This window comes from Fulmarus glacialis, unplaced genomic scaffold (assembly GCF_000690835.1).
Source record: "Fulmarus glacialis isolate BGI_N327 unplaced genomic scaffold, ASM69083v1 scaffold3210, whole genome shotgun sequence".
NCBI lineage: Eukaryota > Metazoa > Chordata > Aves > Procellariiformes > Procellariidae > Fulmarus > Fulmarus glacialis.
In genome coordinates this window covers 9,940-28,800 of record NW_009185651.1, presented here as the reverse complement: position 1 = coordinate 28,800, position 18,861 = coordinate 9,940, and the positions used below count along the sequence as shown (strand labels likewise).

Sequence of the window (18,861 nt, the reverse complement as noted above, 5' to 3'; positions counted from 1 at the left end):
GTTTATCAAACAAACATGGAAACCCCCCCCCAAAAAAAAATAAAAAAAAAAAAAAAAAAAAAAGAGGACAAAATGAATAACTGAAGTTTTCAGATAAGGGAAAACACACACACTGAAAAAAACCCAACTGATTTCTATTACGAAATCATTCATTTCTCTACAGAAACAGCAACTCCAGAAAAGCCTGTGTTGCTTTCTAAAAATTCACTACACAGCCTGCAAAACAATTGTGTAAAAATGCAACTTCTTACTCACAAACTATTATTGCAATCCCATTGTCATGTTGTTTAAGATTGGATGCTGAAGACGGCACACAAGCATCCGTATCAACAATACATAGGTTTTCTTTGTAAGACTACAACTTTCTTTAAGACAAGCCTCATTCAGTTCTTTCTATACTTAAAATCATTTAATTGCCACTTGTCATTGAGTTTTACTATCTTGAAATTACTATCTCACATATCCCAGAAATACATTCTGAAGATCTACTTTAATGTAAATGTAATAGAAGTTTTTTTGTTCTTTATCATCTTATCACATTTTATGCAATGCTTTTAAAATACACAAAATAAAAACCGCTTTCACAGAACAAGTGTTAATTTCCAGTATTAATTAATTCATCGTTTTCAACAGAAATCACACAAGGCACTGCAGAGAAGGTAAGAAAAACTGTATATAGAAAAAGAAAAGTTAGAACATAGGAAAGGCATTTATTGATCAGTTCCTTTAAGTAATACTTTAAAAAGTAATTAACTTCCAAGAAATATCAACATAATTAGAGAGTGAAGCACTGACAATACAGACCTACTTTCATTGACAGGAAACACTATTATTAAATGTGTAAATTAGGTGAAAAAAGTAGGAAGTATCGTAAGTTTCAGGAAAGGTTGAAGAATGCAGTTTGCTGACAGACTCCTCACCTTTTCCTGCTGTCTTCTTATGACATAGCTCTCTTGAATTCTTTTCTGATTTCTTTGAATTTTTCTTTTTACCCACTTTTGCAATTGTAGTTGACACATTGTCTTCATCCTTTGATATGGATTTTTGTTTTCTGTCAAAAAAGGCTTCAGATTTCTTTTTTTTCATTTCACTAATGCAATTGGGATGGTCATTGTGTATCTTCTTCAAGCTGGAGTCTGATAATTTTTGCTTCTCTACTTCAAAAAGTTTTATATCTAAATCTTGGGGAACCTTCACACTGTGCACGTCTTCAGAATCCTTAAAATCAACTCCAGGTGACCGTGGTTTGATTTTTCTATGCAAGTGATTCTTAAAATTATCTGATACTGCATGTAGGCAATTATCTTCTTCCTCAACAGATTGCTCCATGGTAAATTTATTACTTTTAAGGTTCCTATCCTTCAAGAACTTATCATTTACAAAACACCCATTTCCTCCTACTGCTTCCCTTTTAAAAGGTCCTCCTACATTCTTCAAATCCTGAGGTACTTCTATATCACTTAAATCATTATTACTATCTCTGCCTTTTAACTGGCACTGTTTTTTGTCCACGACATGGTCAGATACTCCATCTTGACTTGTATCTTTTTTTACAAAATCTAATGAATTAGAATAATGAGTCTCTTTATGTTCCGCAATACCTCTCTTCGCTTTCATATTAATTTCCTGAGAATGAGTTAATGATGGTGTATGTTCCTCTCTCCCTTGCACGGGTTTATCATTCTGTATTTTGGAGCTTTCATCTTCAGCACGAAGGCCATTTATCATGCTTGTTACTTGTTCTGTTACTGAATCAGCTACGCTGTAGCTGACTTCTCCAACAACACTGGTCAGATCATCCACAGCACTGCTAAGCGTGTCGACCAGGGAAGACACAGAGGGAAGGCTCAGATTTTGGTGGAGGTTTCTGAAAAATGCCATTTGTCCAACCTATTCAGCAACAACTTGTAATACAGAAAGGTCCTCTGTTTCACAAACAGATCAACTCCATTTCTCCAAGTTTAATATCAGAGCTATTTGCTTTTGCTATCTCAAACTCAATACATTTACCAGGGGAAGTTGCAGCTTTGCTCTTTCCATTCAAAATGCATTGAAAATAATAAAGCAGCTAAGTAAGGATCTTGAAATGAAGCCACAATCAACCAGCAAAACTGTAGTCTTTCATCAACTGCAGCAGCAACTAGCCATAATAAAATTCATTATCTTTAAAAATAAGACAACTGTGTGAGGTGGAAATATGTTTTTTTTATTCTAACCTGCAAAGAAGAAGTTGTGAGACATTTAAATTACGTCCTTTCATCAATGTCACACTAAAACAAGTTTTTAACATAATAGCTGCACAAAAACACACATCATGGAGACTTCTTCACCCCAAAATATTTGTTGTCATAAGGTACATAAGGTAAGATATTTCGGAACATGAAGACTTGTTTTATAGCAAAAAGACAGTTAAGACGACAGACAATTTCAAGGGGGGAGAACTTTTTCTGTCTCCAAGAAAATTGAAAATAAAAATTTAGCTGCACCTTTTAAAGAGGTGGAAAGGAAGAAAACCTCTCAAATTTCCCATTCTGTTCTCTGGTGCCTGTCTCTTCCCCTCAAGTCAGCTAACAAAGCCCATTCAATTTCACAGCCCAAAAGGAGAAAGGGGTTATTTTACCAACCCTCAACATCTTTTTCGAGGTCTAATTTTTTTCATTTCACATTATCCTTAAAGACCTTGTTCTATTAAAAAAGTATAGAAATAATTTGTTAGTCAGAGATAAGATGTCTTTAGTTTCTAATGTTTTACTTCTTTAAAATTATTTTCCAGTTCAGTAAATGCAAGACCTTCTCCAAAAGGTCAGTGAAGGATTTTAATAGGCTGAGTGAAAACCCAATAATCCCATTCACAAATTTACTTGAGAATATTTAATTATACACAATTATGGAATGTTTAAAATACATTCAAGAGTATTCTCATAGTGCAAGAGAAATATCTTCCCATAAGCAAATGTCAACTCTTTGGTTATATAGCTGTTGAAATTCTATGGCTTGTGAATGCAAAGGTTTCTTCGTTTCCACATACTGCACAGTCATGGGAAAAGTCAACATTGTGTGTTTTCATCACTTGAGTCAAGTGACTATTTGTGTATTTCTACATATCCTTGTGAAAATGTGCATTCTTATAATTAAGTTTGTATGTCAGATACTTACAAAGTTTATCTTGTGAATTCTTTCTTGTAGTGTATCCTGAATCGAGATCTGGGAAACCACTAACATTTTCAAAACACATCTTCTTATTAATATATAGGAAAAGTAGCAACATGAGAACAATGAACACCCCAACAGCAGACAGGAATCCAATTGCTTCAGGAGATACTAAAAGAAACAGAAAAAAAACACATTTTAATAAGTCTTGTAAAAGTTTAACTCGTAAAAGTTGTAATATTTATCAGAATTTATCATTAATAAATACTACTAAAGTTCCAAATATATATGCAAGACATAACTAAAAAATCACCATTTAAATTTGAGTTAATGTTTAATACTGTTAAATTTAATCAGTTTTTTCTCTTCCAATTATCTTTTCAAAGAACAGAAAAGTATCTGGTCCTAATCTAAGGGAGGACTGACATTGTAAGCAAGAGGTTCTGCCGGAGTACTGGACCCCATAACAAGACAGGGTCTCTGCAGAAAATGGGGAGATTATCAGCAGGTGCCAAGGCTAATGATTTTTGATGGAACATCTGAGACAGAGAGTACTGGAAGGGAGCTAAGAGCATCCCCCCTTCCTGGAAGGGGCTGGAGGTTTGGCTACCTGGACTCAGGGCTAACTCTAAGATAGTGCTGCTGGGGAGGGACTGAGCCCTTGCTGGTGAGGCCATTGCCTCTATCAGCCTTTTTATGCTCAGTTCCTGGCTCCTCTTCCCTTAGGGACTAGCTGGCCCTCGCTGCTCCCTGACAAATAGTGTACTGTGTGAGCAAAACACAGAATGAGAAAAAGCACATAATGGTATGTTCCTTGCCCTGGTACGTGTGCCACTTGCCTACGAACTAAGAAAGAGCTAAGTGGAATAGAGATAAAGCTCACTTAATCAAAACCAGGTAGAGAAAAAAGGCTGAAATAAACTGACGTCTTAGAAAGTGTATAAAATAAAGAATATGTAATTGCTATTAAGCAGATAACTGAAAGGGAGTATTGGGCATCTTTTGCAGGGGTAGAATCTTGCAAGTCCATCAGTATCTAAGTAACAACATCAGTAATACCATTTAAGGCCAAGATTACCTAGGACATGGTTTTAGAAATAAGAAATCTGGGAATGGATGTAGCTAAGAGTAATTAAGGGGCAATTTGTTTATTTGAAAGGAGACTGGGCAGAGAAAGCGATATAGAAGGGCGGCCAAAAAGAGAGTCTAGAAATGTAAGAAATAATGAACAAGTTATAAAAGCAATTCAAGAACATGAGAGGGCAGATCTTTTGAGAGAAGGAATGCAGGTGCCCAGAGACTATAATGAAGCTGACCTGCTTCATTAATCAAGGCTGCCAGATATCAGAGGGAAGCCCCTTGGTCAACCCAGTGGACTCTCCACTGGGTTTACATCTGAAAGACTTGATGTGAGAAGTTAGAGTGACAGAATTGCAAATTTGTTAATAAGTAGTGTGGGAGGTTAAAGTGAAGGGTTATAGAACTATAATTCAGTAATATTTGGGTGCAATTTATAAGAATAAAGTGATAGAACTCAATAATCGCATGCAATTAAAAATGGTGTAAAGCCTTACAGAACTGTAAATGATTTATAGTGGTATGTTTATTAGTTAATTAATCTGTTAATTGGTTTATTAGTAGTGTGCTGATCAATTAATAAACATTATAGCCTCTTGTTTCAGTTATATCTCAAACCTGCATTCCAAAGAGGGAGAGTGAGACCTTGAGGTAACAGACACCTTAACACTCAAGAGTGTTTTTTGTGGCCTCAACACACAGAGGTGCATCTTTCATCTGGATGAAAGCTAGGATTTCACATATCCCTTTCTTCCTGCTGTTTTTGCTAGACTTTAAGTGTCTCTCTACTCACTACCATAAATCCCATTCTTGGGGGTTGAATTTTTTCTATTTATATAAGATTTATGAAGATTTATCAGATTTATGAATTCCGTTTGCCAAGATCTTGGCACTTCACTTTAGGAGTATAATGCTGCGTGGCAACATCTTTCACCATGTAAAAAGGAGTGGGATTAAGAAAAATTCGCAACATACTCTGCATTCTCAGAGATGCAATACAAAAGGACAAGAAGCAACAGTCCGAAGTAGCAACAAGGAAAATTCCAGTTGGAGATGAGGGAAAAAAATTCCAGAGTAAGAGGGGTTAATCACTGGAACAGATTGCCTAGATCAGTGATAGAATCCAGCTTTAATGTTAGCCCTGCTTTGCGCAGGGGGCTGAACTGCGAATTACTTTCCCAGGAGCCTTCCAAATTAAATTATTCTGAGTCTACATATGCCCTTTGTAAATCTGGGCTTATACGTCTATGTAAAAGTGCTGACTGAGAAACACACACAGTTCTACAATCTGGAACAACACCCAGTTTCTTTGAATTATTGATCCTGGCCCCAATGAGACTAGAGACTGGGCCAAGAGCAGAAAATTTTCATTCTTCAATAACTTCCAGTTCTAACACAGAGGCAGTGGCAGAAAAGGCAAGAAGAAGAAACTGCAATTCACCAGGACACAGGGACCAACAGACTTGAGAGTGAAGTGGAAGGTGGCAATTAGGCACAAGTTAATGATGTCCAGTGAGGAAATGGGAAGTATGAGTTATGAAGAAGGTGTAACATTGGGATGGAGCACATAGAACAAGTTGGAAAGTGAAGAGAAGGCAGAAAAAGAAGACAGATTAGGAAGACTAGACAGATAAAGATAATGGGACCACAGAAATTTATCTAGGAGAATAATTGCTTTATTATTGGAGCAGGCTGTCCTAAGCAACTTTGCCTGAATTCAGTGTCAACAAGGCTTTGAGAAGGAGATTGAACTGAATTCCAATCATTCTATGATTCACAATAAAGGACAGTGAATGTTTTCTTTTGATAGGATAGATTAACTGTACAACATCTTCAGAGGAAAACTGCACTTTCAGGTATTTCACATTTGATCTTTTAAAACTGTACGTTTAAATTTTTTTTTTTTTTTTTTACTTATGCTTATATTGTTCAGCAATCAAAGCTGCTTTGATCCATCAAAATATGTGTTTAAAGCAGTTAACCATAACCTAAAAGGTACTTGAAAATGCAATACTTTTGTTTTTTTCTCGAGTACCTCCTGGATACTAATTAGTTAAAAAAGGCACTGTATGCAAACTGCATAGTTCTCTATGGAAACACAGTATCTGATGACATCTTTCTGGAGTGAAAAAAAAACATTGGCTGATAACCTTACAAAAAGAATGAAACTTTAGCTGCAGCAAGACTAATTAATTATTTATGTAATTCAGTGTGAACATAGGACTTGAAAATTATATTTCCATATCAATTTGCATCCATGTAAAGAATCTTAGAATGCTTGTTCACAGATTCAGCATATTATCAAGTTAAAATCCTTTAATGTATTACCATTATAAAGCCATTAAAAAAACCAAATAAGATTGTACTTCAATTTTCCACATGTAAATGTGTACAGATTGCCATCTATGAATAAAGGTTTTATACATCACATTAATCCTTCAATTAGTTTCTCACAGTTGAAGTGTCAAGCAGTTATACTTCGTAGACAGAAAAAAAAAAAAAAAGTACTTTTTTGCATATAAAATGTATCTGTGCCACATTCAGCACCAGAATTATTTTGATTCAAAACGCATTGTCATAAATTCTGATTGGTTTGGGCATTAATTGTACCACGAAAAGCATTTTAAAAACTCTCAAGAGGTTCCCAGTGGTTTCTTCTACAATCACAAACCCGTAGAAAGCCAATACTTTCTCACAGTCATATTTCAAATTCAAATGTCCCACTTTTATAAACTTCGTAATTATCCTCAGTTCTTAAAAACAACAATGAATGTTTGAAATTCATGATAATATAACACAGTTTTAGAAATACTAAAAGAACAAATGTCTTACTACAAAGTTATTAAGACTAATTGAATTGCTGGCTATGGAAATGGCATAGAAAGTTATACTCATTACAAAGTATTACATTAACATCACTTTAATTCACTTTTATTATTATCATCACTAGAATTAGAATTATTAGAACACAGAAACTTACCATCTCTTCATCTTAAATATCTAATTAGCATCTCTTTCTCAAATAACTTCCCTGTTATTAAACAATTTTTCTTTTCCAAAAGATGTCTCAAACTCTTCAGAAAATAATGGCATCTTTAAATAAATATCACCAAAACAACAAAAATCCTCAGATATATTAAAAAGCATTTAATGTTTTTAATATTAAATTAAAAAGCCTTTTATGCATTTTAATATGTATCTCCCCCCCACCCCCTGATTATATTTAATATCCAGTCAATTATTTTTGGAGCTCTCACACTCCACATCATGTTGCTCACTTAGCTAGTAATGTACAAACCACGTAGTTATCTTGGCAATGTTTTAATTATTCATTTACAAATGCAACACTATCTTTTCGGTGCACAAATTAAGTAACTAGGGGTATGATCCAAAGAACCTCAATTACCTTTAAGATCCTAGCACAAAAACATTTGAAATGAAAAATGTAAGCTTGTTTTTGATTTATAACCCATTTTATTTGTTGGGGGTTTTGTTTTTTTTTTACAACTTGATCTAAGATACTTTAGCCTTTTAAATTCTTTTAAATAAACAGGACTGTTGCTTTGTATTTAGTCCTGAAGAATTATTGTTATTAGCTTTTACATCTTGACATTACATGAAAATAACCTGTGCTGTCCAGCTCAAAAATATTTTCATTCAAATGCTATTCACTGCTGCTTGTCACTTCATACCAACTTTCCAACTTGCATGAGAAATTAACATATTTTCAGAAAGCTGAAGAAGTTACTGAACCACAAAATAAGATTCATGCCTTGATTGCCTTTTCTCCATACTTGAATTATTTATCTCCAAACAGCACATATTTATTTCTCACAGACAACTCATGTCATAATGGAAAAAACCAACCAAACAAAACCCTCTATACCTCAAAGTCAGCTTGGAAGTAAAATAGTTTGGTCTGACTGATTACTCAACAGGACTAAGAACTGTACTTCTGTATGTGTCAGTTTACATGTAAGTATTTTTTGCTTTTATGACTAATTACATAGGATGGTCTCTTCTCTAAAAGTAAGTAACTGAACTTGAAGGCTACCTAATATTTTGTGCTCTTTCTAAACAGCTTTTATTTGACAAGGTAAACTCAATACTCAAAGTTTCACAATAATTTAGCAATCACAAGTGAATAGAACCTAGTTTACCTAGACATAATGCTACGCCTACAGGGGGCAATATATTTTATCCACTGTTGGGTTAGAAGACTTAAAAAATTAAATTCTTGACTACCTGCACTGTTTTACAAACAAGATAAACTCTACGTGGCAGCTGACATTACTATTAGAATGCTTTCCTATATAAAAAACAGAAGCAACTTTACCACAAAAATTGACTAGCTGACGTTTCTGCTAAAAATCAATGACAATGAACTCAGAATTCCCTCTAAACATTTTATTAAACGTGTCAAAAGACAAAATTCCAAACGTATTTCCTATGCTTCCTGTTTTATTTTGTATTAATCTTTCTTCCTTCTCTCATATAAAACATTGGAACTATATAATTCCTTTCTATAAATTTATCTATTTCTTTTATGTTTTGCCAAAACAAGCATCAGAAAAAGTATTTTAGCTCAACTTAAAACATGCCATTAAATCTCTTCTATTTTTTAGCTACATTTAGTTAACATTAAAACTGAAACTTTTCTGTATAAAGATGCTGCGCCCTTCAATTCAAACTTGTATTTTGCCTTTCTTCCGCAGCAAAGATTTCTTAACTTAGCCCACTGCTAATGGCTGCATTTGTCAGCTTATTATGTTAAATACACGTTATACTGCTAGTCTTACGATGTTCCTCCCGATGTGTTTGTTCCTCTTGCATCTTGCACTTTGTTATATCGCAAGTTTACACACTCTCCGGTACAAATTACAAGCACGTGCAACATAAGCTACTTGTATTTCAACACTTTAAATATCTATATCCAGTATATTATCCTGAGTGGCATGCAATTATAAATGAACATAAACATGAAATGACAATTTAATGTCAATGCAGAACTGAAAAGAGCATTTCCTAAATAAGAAAATTATTAACAATTTTTAAAACATGAATCTTTCAGAAGTTTTGAAAGACTGACAGAATGAAATCAGGATGAAAGTGCTTATTTAACTTTCTATTTGGAATAACAATGCCCTTTAAAAATTCTATTTATAAACCTTTCAAAGTAATACTAGGCAAAACAGAAAACTTACATTATCTGAAGTGATACATGATGCAATTTAAAGGTTAATTTATAAAAAATGTCATACACCTAACATTAAGTAAAAAATAAATGTGCCTGTTTACATGAAAAAAATTACTGGAATTACCGTATCACAACAGCTACACTGGTCTAACTCCAGTGTTGCTTTTATTCCAGTGGAAAGTTATCAGGAATAATAGCAACTTTTTTCATCATTTGGTTTATGTCACTTCACAGTGGCTGAAGGATAATCTGCACTACTAAATCAGGATAAATCAGGACTTTTCCCCCCCCTCGTTTTCTTAACATCTAATTACAAGGACTAATAAGAAAAAAATCTGTTTTAACATCTAGGACTTCCTTCACACAGGAAAAAAGTCTAGAATGTATTTTAATTAAAAAATTCAATTTATTTGATTTTATTACGAGCAATTAAATTACTTGACTAAATATTTACATCAAACAGAGTTCAATATACTTCATAAATTATAGTTTGTGTTACAAAGGTCTTGGTTCAGCAAGTTAACTAATTACAAACATAACTGCACAAAAATACTTGTATCGACTCTAGTACTGCCTCTGCCATTTGTCATTCACAGGACTCCTTTCCCTTTCTTTTAAAATACCATGTCGAAACTGTCTTTTGGAGATAAATTTAATTATAGGAAAAAGAGGACGCTGGGCTCCAAAATATCACTGTTCTAAGAAAGAATTTAGGAATAACAGAAGCCATACTCTTAGATGGACATTTAAACTTTTGACAGAAATCTTTTAATTCAAGCACTGGAACAGGCTGCCCAGGGAAGTGGTGGAGTCACCATCCCTGGAAGTATTTAAAAGACATGTAGATGTGGCGCTTAGGGACATGGTTTAGTGGGCATGGTGGTGTTGGGTTGATGGTTGGACTCGATGATCTTAGAGGTCTTTTCCAACCTTAATGATTCTATGATTCTAATTCCTAAATCCTTAAAGGCTGAGGAAGTTGTCAGTATGCCAACCCTGCTGATTTACCAGTCCCTCAATGTCTTTTCTCTCTAATATGGAATTCATGTCCTATGAAGTAGTATCTCACAACAGAAATCTCTGAAAAGAAATACTGAAGGAAATATCACATTGCTACTTGGAATAGACATAGATCATGGAACCACCTTGATTACCTCCAGATCCCAATAATCTTTGCAATTACATAGCATGCTACATGACTCTATTCTCCACACAGTGGGTAAGAGAACAGCAGTGATTATAGATTTTTAATGATACTCCCAGTGCAAAAATATTAAAGACCTGCAGGGGTCTAGCGGCTTGCAGTTTAAAAGTTCATGGCTACTACAAAGTAGCTCTCCACTACTGGGGAAACAAATCTATGTAATAAAAATCTTTTAAAATCACATTTTTCCTATCAGCCACTACAATTAACAACAAAGTGTGAGACAATCCAGGATCCAGATTTCTGAACAGCACAGTGATTATCTAGGATACATAGCAAAATACTGTGCAGTAAAAATTATTAACATTTTAAGTGAAGAAATGCCAGGGTTTGATAAAGCAAAGTTCTTACACACAAAAATTGCTACGGAAGAAAATGTAGTGCTATAGTTGGAGTTAAGTGACCGCAGTAGATGCTGCTTTCCAGAAGACTCCAAACATAGAAGAACACACAGAAACATAACTTTGCTTCCTGTATAGGCATCAATAATCTCAAAGAAAAATATTTACTTCATATTAAATTTTCTCTAGTCCAAAATGAATAAATAAAGATTAGTTTTCCAACAGAGGGCAAAATTTAGTATATATTCCGGTGTTGCTAATTATAACATTACTTTCATTATTTTAATATGTAGCCATACTTTTATAGTATCTCCCAGATCTATTAAGTTCAGTATGCATGGGATAAAGGACAAAATTTCTCCTAGCCTGGGAAAAAAAAAATGTATTTGTCTATTTAAATTATTTAGTGCACAATTATGAACAGATTAATTACTGTGTTCTGCATATATTATAAATGTAGCTTTAATTGTGTATACTTTTTAATGAAAAGTTTTTATTCCTATCTCTGTAAAAAGAGAAAATGCACTTTACTTTGTGCTGTCCACATCTGAACCTTTAAATGAGTAGAAACAACATATATTTATAATGTTTTACATTAATGTGAGGTTACCTAATTTAAAGAAATTTGCTACCATCTGTGGTATCACCTTTCTCTTGACGAAGGACAAGATGTTCTACCAACTGGATGACAGCAGAGAGAAAGGGGAAAAATGATTTTGTTTCTTTTTCAGAGACACTTACTTAGTGTAGGCCATCATAAAAACTGTAATGTAACTTGAATATCAGACGCAGTTGACTTTCAATAAAATAATGTTTCTACTTGTAAAATGAAACTCGTGAATAAGTATGATTTTTTTCCATTTGAATTAAATGCAGTTGGCAATTTAACATTCAGATACATGCAAATGGATAAGGATAGTTGACCGGGACATTGAAGAGGACATAGTTCTACTTAAAATATACTTCTGACAAAACAAAAATTCATACTTTCTTACCTTTTCAAAATTATTATTAAAAGTGACATTTTTCATTGTCAGCCAAAGACATTGTCTTTTTGCAACTTCTTTCTTTTGCATATTAAAGAGCACTTCTGTTCCATTATTAGTCGCAAAGGCAGTTTGCTGAATAATTTCCTTTGTTTGCGAGACTGCCACAACAATAGAAAGAAACGAACATCTTGCAAAAGAAAAAAGGGCTTAAAAATAGTTTTTAAAAATCTGCGCAACTCAGACCTTACTCAGATACTCAATCTACATTTCCATGAATCAAATACAAAATACATTGCTGAGTTAGAAGTATAATTTTGCATTACTTCAGAAATACACAAATGAACAACAAAAGGTGAAAGAGACCTAAAAATAACATGGCCATGCATTTTCTGCTTTAATGTCACTTCCATGTCATACAGTGAGTATTATACATATCAGAATATATTAAAGAAGGTTTTTCTTCAGTTACAGCTCAACATCATAAACACTCATCACAAGTCTGTCTCATCTGTACAAACAGAACCTGAAAACAGCCTTAATTAAAATATTGGTACATCTAACAACAGCCAATTCCAAGTTAGACTAGCAGCCTAGCTAAGATGCACTACACAGCCAAAAAAGATACATTTTTCTGAAGTCTGATCTTAAGTTCCCTCAATTCTTTTATGTCCATAGCAAATAACCAAAGGAACAACTTAACATAACTCTCATGACTCTCTCAAAAACACCTGTGTGTTAGGAAAATAGCCAGCAAAAAGGCAAACCTTTAATTGAGTAATTTCAGAAAAACCCTGTCACCCTCTTCTGCTGTCAAGAACCCTAAGTGATTGAATGAAATGACTCAGTCACTACTAACTAAACTAAGCAGGACTCTTCTTTCCTTAGTCAAGTCTTCAATTTGTATTGTCAGCCAAGAAGTAAGAATGTGAATGTGTGTGTACATAAAATAAACTTGCATTAAATAATAGAAGGAAACAATAAGTTCATTTATAATAAAAGCAAAAATATCTTTTTCCAATTTCCAGAATTCAACAATGTGTAAATACAAAACCACACACAGAGTTCAACCACTTAGCTATGTTAAACACAGGAGTCAAAAATTTCAGTAATCTTCTGTAATAACTGATCAAACTTCTTAGAAGTTCTTTTCTATAGCTGGGAAGTGACTTGTTCTGTACTTTGCAGCTATTAGATGTTTTTTATATATATATATATATATGTGATATAACGGCCACAAAATACGCACATTTTCAGGACACACCCCCCCTATATTTATACATTTAGAAGAAGCCTCTATTTAAAAGTACATATAAATTAGGTTTTAAGGCTTTCCAGAAAAGCCTATCAGTCTTCTTACTCCTGATCAGCTCTTTGCAGATCTTTCTCAAAAATGTATGAATCCGCTAGAAGGAAACTGAACAAGCAAAACACTATAGAATACTGCAATCCTTCTGGTGCAGACTAGAAGTGGACCCACCACAGCCTATCTTGGGCAACTATGAAGCTGTAACAACATTATAGGACATGGGAGCAGGCCCTGTGCTCGACAATTGCTACACCTTTGGTTAGCAAATCTGAGTTCTGTATTGATACTGTATTGGTATCATATTTATACTAGAATTCAGATAATCTCAGATATTCAATAAGCATTATAACTGGTATTTGCAAATCTTTGAGTCTTAGAAAACTAAAAATACTTCTACAAACCAAGTTAGTTTTATTTATTTCAGTGGAAGCATTGTTAACATCAAAGACACTTTAATGATGCTTTTAAATAAAAATGCAACTGTTTTAAATGAAAATGCAACTGTTTGCAGTCCCAGCACTGCAGCCTAGAGTACCTAAAAAATTAAAGATAACAAATGTAAAAAAAGCCCTCAATGGTTTTGGCTAATTTGAGAAAGGCAAAACTTCAAAAAAATGAAAAGTGATGTTTCAAATTATTTTTATTGTAACAGCTGAATATTCTTAGAGCAGTCATTTCCTTTTTAAGCTTTGGGTTTTGTTTTTATAGTTATGCATTCAAATATAGATAAGAAATTTTCATTAAATAATTTGAGCTAAATCGTGTGGTCACACATAGCCTTGCAGACCTTTCTGGTACCTTTCTACGTTTCATCATCTGATGCTCCAAGGTTCCTATTTTCCTAGCAAAACTGAATGGGCAGGCAAAAAAAAGACAATTTAGGAATGTCAAATTACTTTGCTAACCAGAAAGAAAAATTAATCACCAGCAACAGGTATTCTTCAAGTCATATAATCCCCATATAAATTCTAATTATACTCCATCACTCGAAGCCGGAAAGTTTTCCTTTGCATTATTCATAGAAGACACATGCTTGCTTGCTTGCTTACTTGTTTTTCCCTTTTCCCTATTCAGTACAGGACAAGTAAGATGCAACATCGCTATTTATCAGTTGCTTCTCAACAACTACATACTTGGAAGGACTATGAGAAAGATGGACAGACAAACAAAGCACAAACGTACACTGGATGTCTCTAAGAATTCTAGTTACTGACGCTGGCTATTTACTACTAACCTCTCTTTCAGAGGTTCCACACGGGCACTCTAACTACAGTCACCCGGCAGTCGCAGTTACCTACCATCACCTGGCAGAAAGCATCAGAGGCTTTCAGGCAAATGGCAAATGCAGAACCATTTTCTCAAACACTGCACCAACTCTCAAAGCCTCATAGATTGCATTCAATGAAAATGAGTGAATGAACGCTAGGAGTGCCAGGGTGTACTCTCCTGGTGCCACAGTCACACAGACACCACTGAAAAAGGAGAGGGGGACAGTACAAACTTACCTAGCACCAGACAAGACTACAGGCATTATCTCTGTGTCAATGTGAACACTTAATTTGTCCATCAAACTTCCACAGTGAGTTTACGCACCAAAAAAGACTTAGCTTTCAGGGCACAGCCAAGAGATGGTGAAAGGGAAGTTCTCTACGCCACAACACTTTTCAACTCGATCCTGTATAAGCTTGAAATGAATACCCAGTGGCATTAAGGACAGAGCTGGAAGGTCTGATTTGACCAGCTCCAGACTGCTGGCAGCCAGGAATTCTCAGCTTGGAAAGGCCTTCCTATTCTGAGGTCAATACGGATCTTGAGCATGCACTCTGATCCTGGCAAACAAGCAGGCCTGGACAACTGGCAAATAAAGTAATCCTTAAGAGCCTGGCCATTAGTCAGACAACAAAAACATATTGAATGCATATCAGATGATGTAAAGTTTTAGATAAAGTAACCAAAACACTACACAACTGGAAGATTTATAGTACGATGGCAAAGCACCTTCTGCTTTATATGTATACCTCAAGTAGGGTGAGGGGAAAGACAAGAATGCACGTGCTTCACACACTACAAGGAGAAATTTGTCAGTAACATGGCTGGGCATAGGGGCACACAAGGTTAGAATACACATGGAAACTCATATGAAGAAAAAAGGAACCCAACATATTGCAGGTATAAATGGCACTAAAAAGATACTTCTCTTTTAATCACACTTATCCCTGGTCTAATTTATAACCACCAATGCTAAAACACAGGTTCCATGCAACTGTTATTAAAAAAAAATGTTTATAATACCACACCAATGACAAACGAAGCTCAGAATCTAATGTTCAAACATAGCATAGAACCTTAAAAAAAAATGCACGTCTTTTCAATTTAGCTTCCCAGCAATAACATTAAAAACCATACAGCGCTTCCTCCAAGAATGCAGAAAAATTGTTTTTCTTCAGATCACTATAGTACCCTGAAATAAATAGGGATTAGCAAGATTCATAGATTTTGAAACTTTATCAGTAGGCTTTCTGAACTTCCAATGAGTTTCATAATTCAGACAGAAAAACAGCCTATTACAGAAGGAATACAGATCACTCTGTGTACCGACTTATCCATCAACAGAAAAACAGAGACAGCAATAAAGAAGTTTAAAAAAAAAACCAAAAAAACAGAAAACCACCAAAACATAAAAAAAAGTAACCTGCCCCCCAAAATAAGAAAGAAGTAATAAAAAAAGCAAGAATGAAATTATTCACAGTTCAAAAAGCAGAGAATTGTTTTTAATTACAATACTGTCAAACCACACACAACACTCAAATATTCTTTTAATAGGTATTTGGAAAAGATGACTTGTGACCATAAAGCTATTTTTCACCTTAACTGGTAGACTTAATTCTGAGGTTAGGAGATGTTAAGTAAATGTTTCAAAAAAAGCCTGATTTTACTAAAACCTTTTAAGTGAATGCAATGGAAACTAAGCTCTATTCAGAGGCCAAACAAAATATCTTCCTACCAGGTATGATGTGGTTTGACAATACTATGAGCCAGTCTGACACTTAGTTGTTGTCAAAAGAGTCTTGCAGCTCTCCTCCTCTCCCACCACACTTTCTTACTCCTTTTCTTTTGAAAGCACTAAGACTCTTCTGATGTAACAGTGCGTCAATTCAAGGAACTAATCCTTGAATAAACTTTTGGGTTTTTTGGTTAAGATTAGCTTTCAGATCACAACACAGAGATTCAACAGCAATGCTGTAGGGCTGGCAAAGGGGACAGAAAACAGAGCTGTATCTAGTTGTTCTATCAGCTGAGCTGTACTGTCAAACTCCGACTTCAGTCACTGTAACGTAGCTTTAAACCTATAGAAGTCCTCTCTTGAGCACAGCTCTGTTTCATGCTCTATCAATTACTGGTTTCATTACTGATACAATTGTTTTCAAAGAAGTTTGAGTCATTAGGATCTCAACTGAAAACACAGGCAGAGATTGCCAGTCCATCAGTTGTTTAAAATATTCTCACAACTTTCTATTACTACTAAAAATGAAATCATCCTACAAATATCTGCACAAGGCAAAGATCAAAGTTTTTTTGGTTTCCTATCACACTTGAATAACAGTAACAACTTCCATGTAACTCAATATCGGAATGAAAAATCAAATTTTATTTTGGAATTTCACATTTATTTCTTTTTTTTTTTTTCTTTTTTTCATTGACAGTGTCAGCATCAAAAGATTTTGCAACACAAAGATGCAACACAAAAATCCAGAAAACGTAAGATCGTAACATTAGCCAGATTTCTCACCAGTACTACTCACAAGCTAAGAAGTTCACTTTCACAAATCATTGCTTACCTTTTCTAATGCAGATTAGCTCATGTACACCGCAAGTTCGTTCTCCACCTACATGGAAATAAATAATTAGAAAATACTAACAAATAAAACGTATTTGGCTTCTTAATAAGGCTTATAAACAGTGCAAAAGAAAAAGCCGAAAAAGCATGTCATTTAATAAAAATGCAAAAGACTGATTTAACAAATATTCAATTTATACATTATATCCTTTGGAGAAAACAATAAATGTACCTTTGGCTTAATATTGCTAATGACAGTGCAGTTTGAAGAGTTTTACATACAATTTATACAGGTAAAATTACAAATGCAAGCAAGTTAACTGAAGCCACAGTAATATTTCCCATGTATAAAACATAATTTCCTGTTCGGAGGGAACTACCATCTACAGAAGAATTCTCAAAATATCAAAAATATTTGTAACATAATAGAATGCCAAAATAATGTTGTTATTATTATCTTCCATGGTAAAAAAAGAGAAAGCCTGTTACTAAAGGCTGGGTTTACCTGGAATTTCTCCTTAAGAGTTTTTTTAAATTAAAAATTAATTAATGGGAAATCAAGTATCACTGAGTCTGAGGATCCCATGAGTTTTTCATAAGTCATCACCACTACAAAATGCAGTTATAATAGCAACATAACAACTCCCACTTTTCAGTGCATTCTAGAAGCTGGGCAGTATAATTTTCATTCAGAAAACATTTTGGAAGTAAAACATAACAAAAACTAAGTAAAAAAAAATCTGGTTTTACAACAAAAAAACCCAAACTTTGGGAGAAGATTACAATCTTCTTTAAAGTCACTGCAATCATCTTCAGACTACAAAAGAGAAACTAAAAGAGTGACTGAAACTCTTCTCCCTGAATTTTCTTCCCTCAATAGACTTAAATTCAGCAGTGAAGAAAGAATAAAAATTACTGAAAAAAAAAAAAAAATTTTCATCACATATAGTTAAAAATATTCACCTAGAAATGACTGAGAGAAGAACAGTGAGCAGCATTAGATTTTATTTATATGCGGCCCTCAGTGAAATCAGCCAGCTTGAAATCTCATCATAAAATACTAATTTTAGGTTTGGATTTTGCATTGCTACCTATTGTTTTCTAAAGAAAGATATCTTTTTTCAATCATTTAGATGCTAAAATATGATGGTGTTCCACTAAACAAAGCTTTTACATTAATCCTCATGTTACTTTTTATTGACCACAAGGCTACATAATAAATTTATACAAGTTAACATGCATTCGTTCAGGATTTTAATTTTTTCCTTTTTATTTTGTTAGAAAATGCTGAATGATATTTCTTATTTAATAGGTGATTAATCTATTACAGTTTTTCCAAACTGCTTTTGGATGGAAATCATCTGTTAAATAAAAATACATCAAGTGACTTACATGTTTTGAAAATAAAGTTGAAGAAAGCATCTTATATTTTAAATTTACAAGTTTATTAAACACATGAAATATTATCCTCAAGTGACCTGGGCAGATTCTTCTTTTCCCTAGTGCTCTTCAAAACTGTAGAACTAATACACTATTGACACCTTGCTTTTACTCACAGATTAACAAATGAACACAAGTTTTTCTGTCTTTCCAACTCCCAAGAAGTCTCTCAGCTTTGAATAACCTAGTCATTGAAGGAAACTAAACTGATAATATGAAAACATTTTGCACAACAGAAAGATGTCAACTGCTAATTTAGCATTTCAGTCTCAAAAGCATGGTTTTGTGTTGGTTAGCCCACAAATCCCAAAGGTTCCCT

General features: G+C 34.0%; 1 long non-coding RNA gene across 1 annotated transcript; it reads right to left on the bottom strand.

Moving 5' to 3' along the window:
- Positions 1–1,690: 1,690 nt before the first annotated feature.
- LOC104072681 lies at positions 1,691–17,151 on the bottom strand. The gene is made up of 3 exons (XR_683472.1): positions 17,104–17,151; positions 3,157–3,321; positions 1,691–2,216 (listed from the first exon to the last, which is right to left on the bottom strand). It is a non-coding gene; the product is annotated as an uncharacterized LOC104072681 (long non-coding RNA).
- Positions 17,152–18,861: the final 1,710 nt, after the last annotated feature.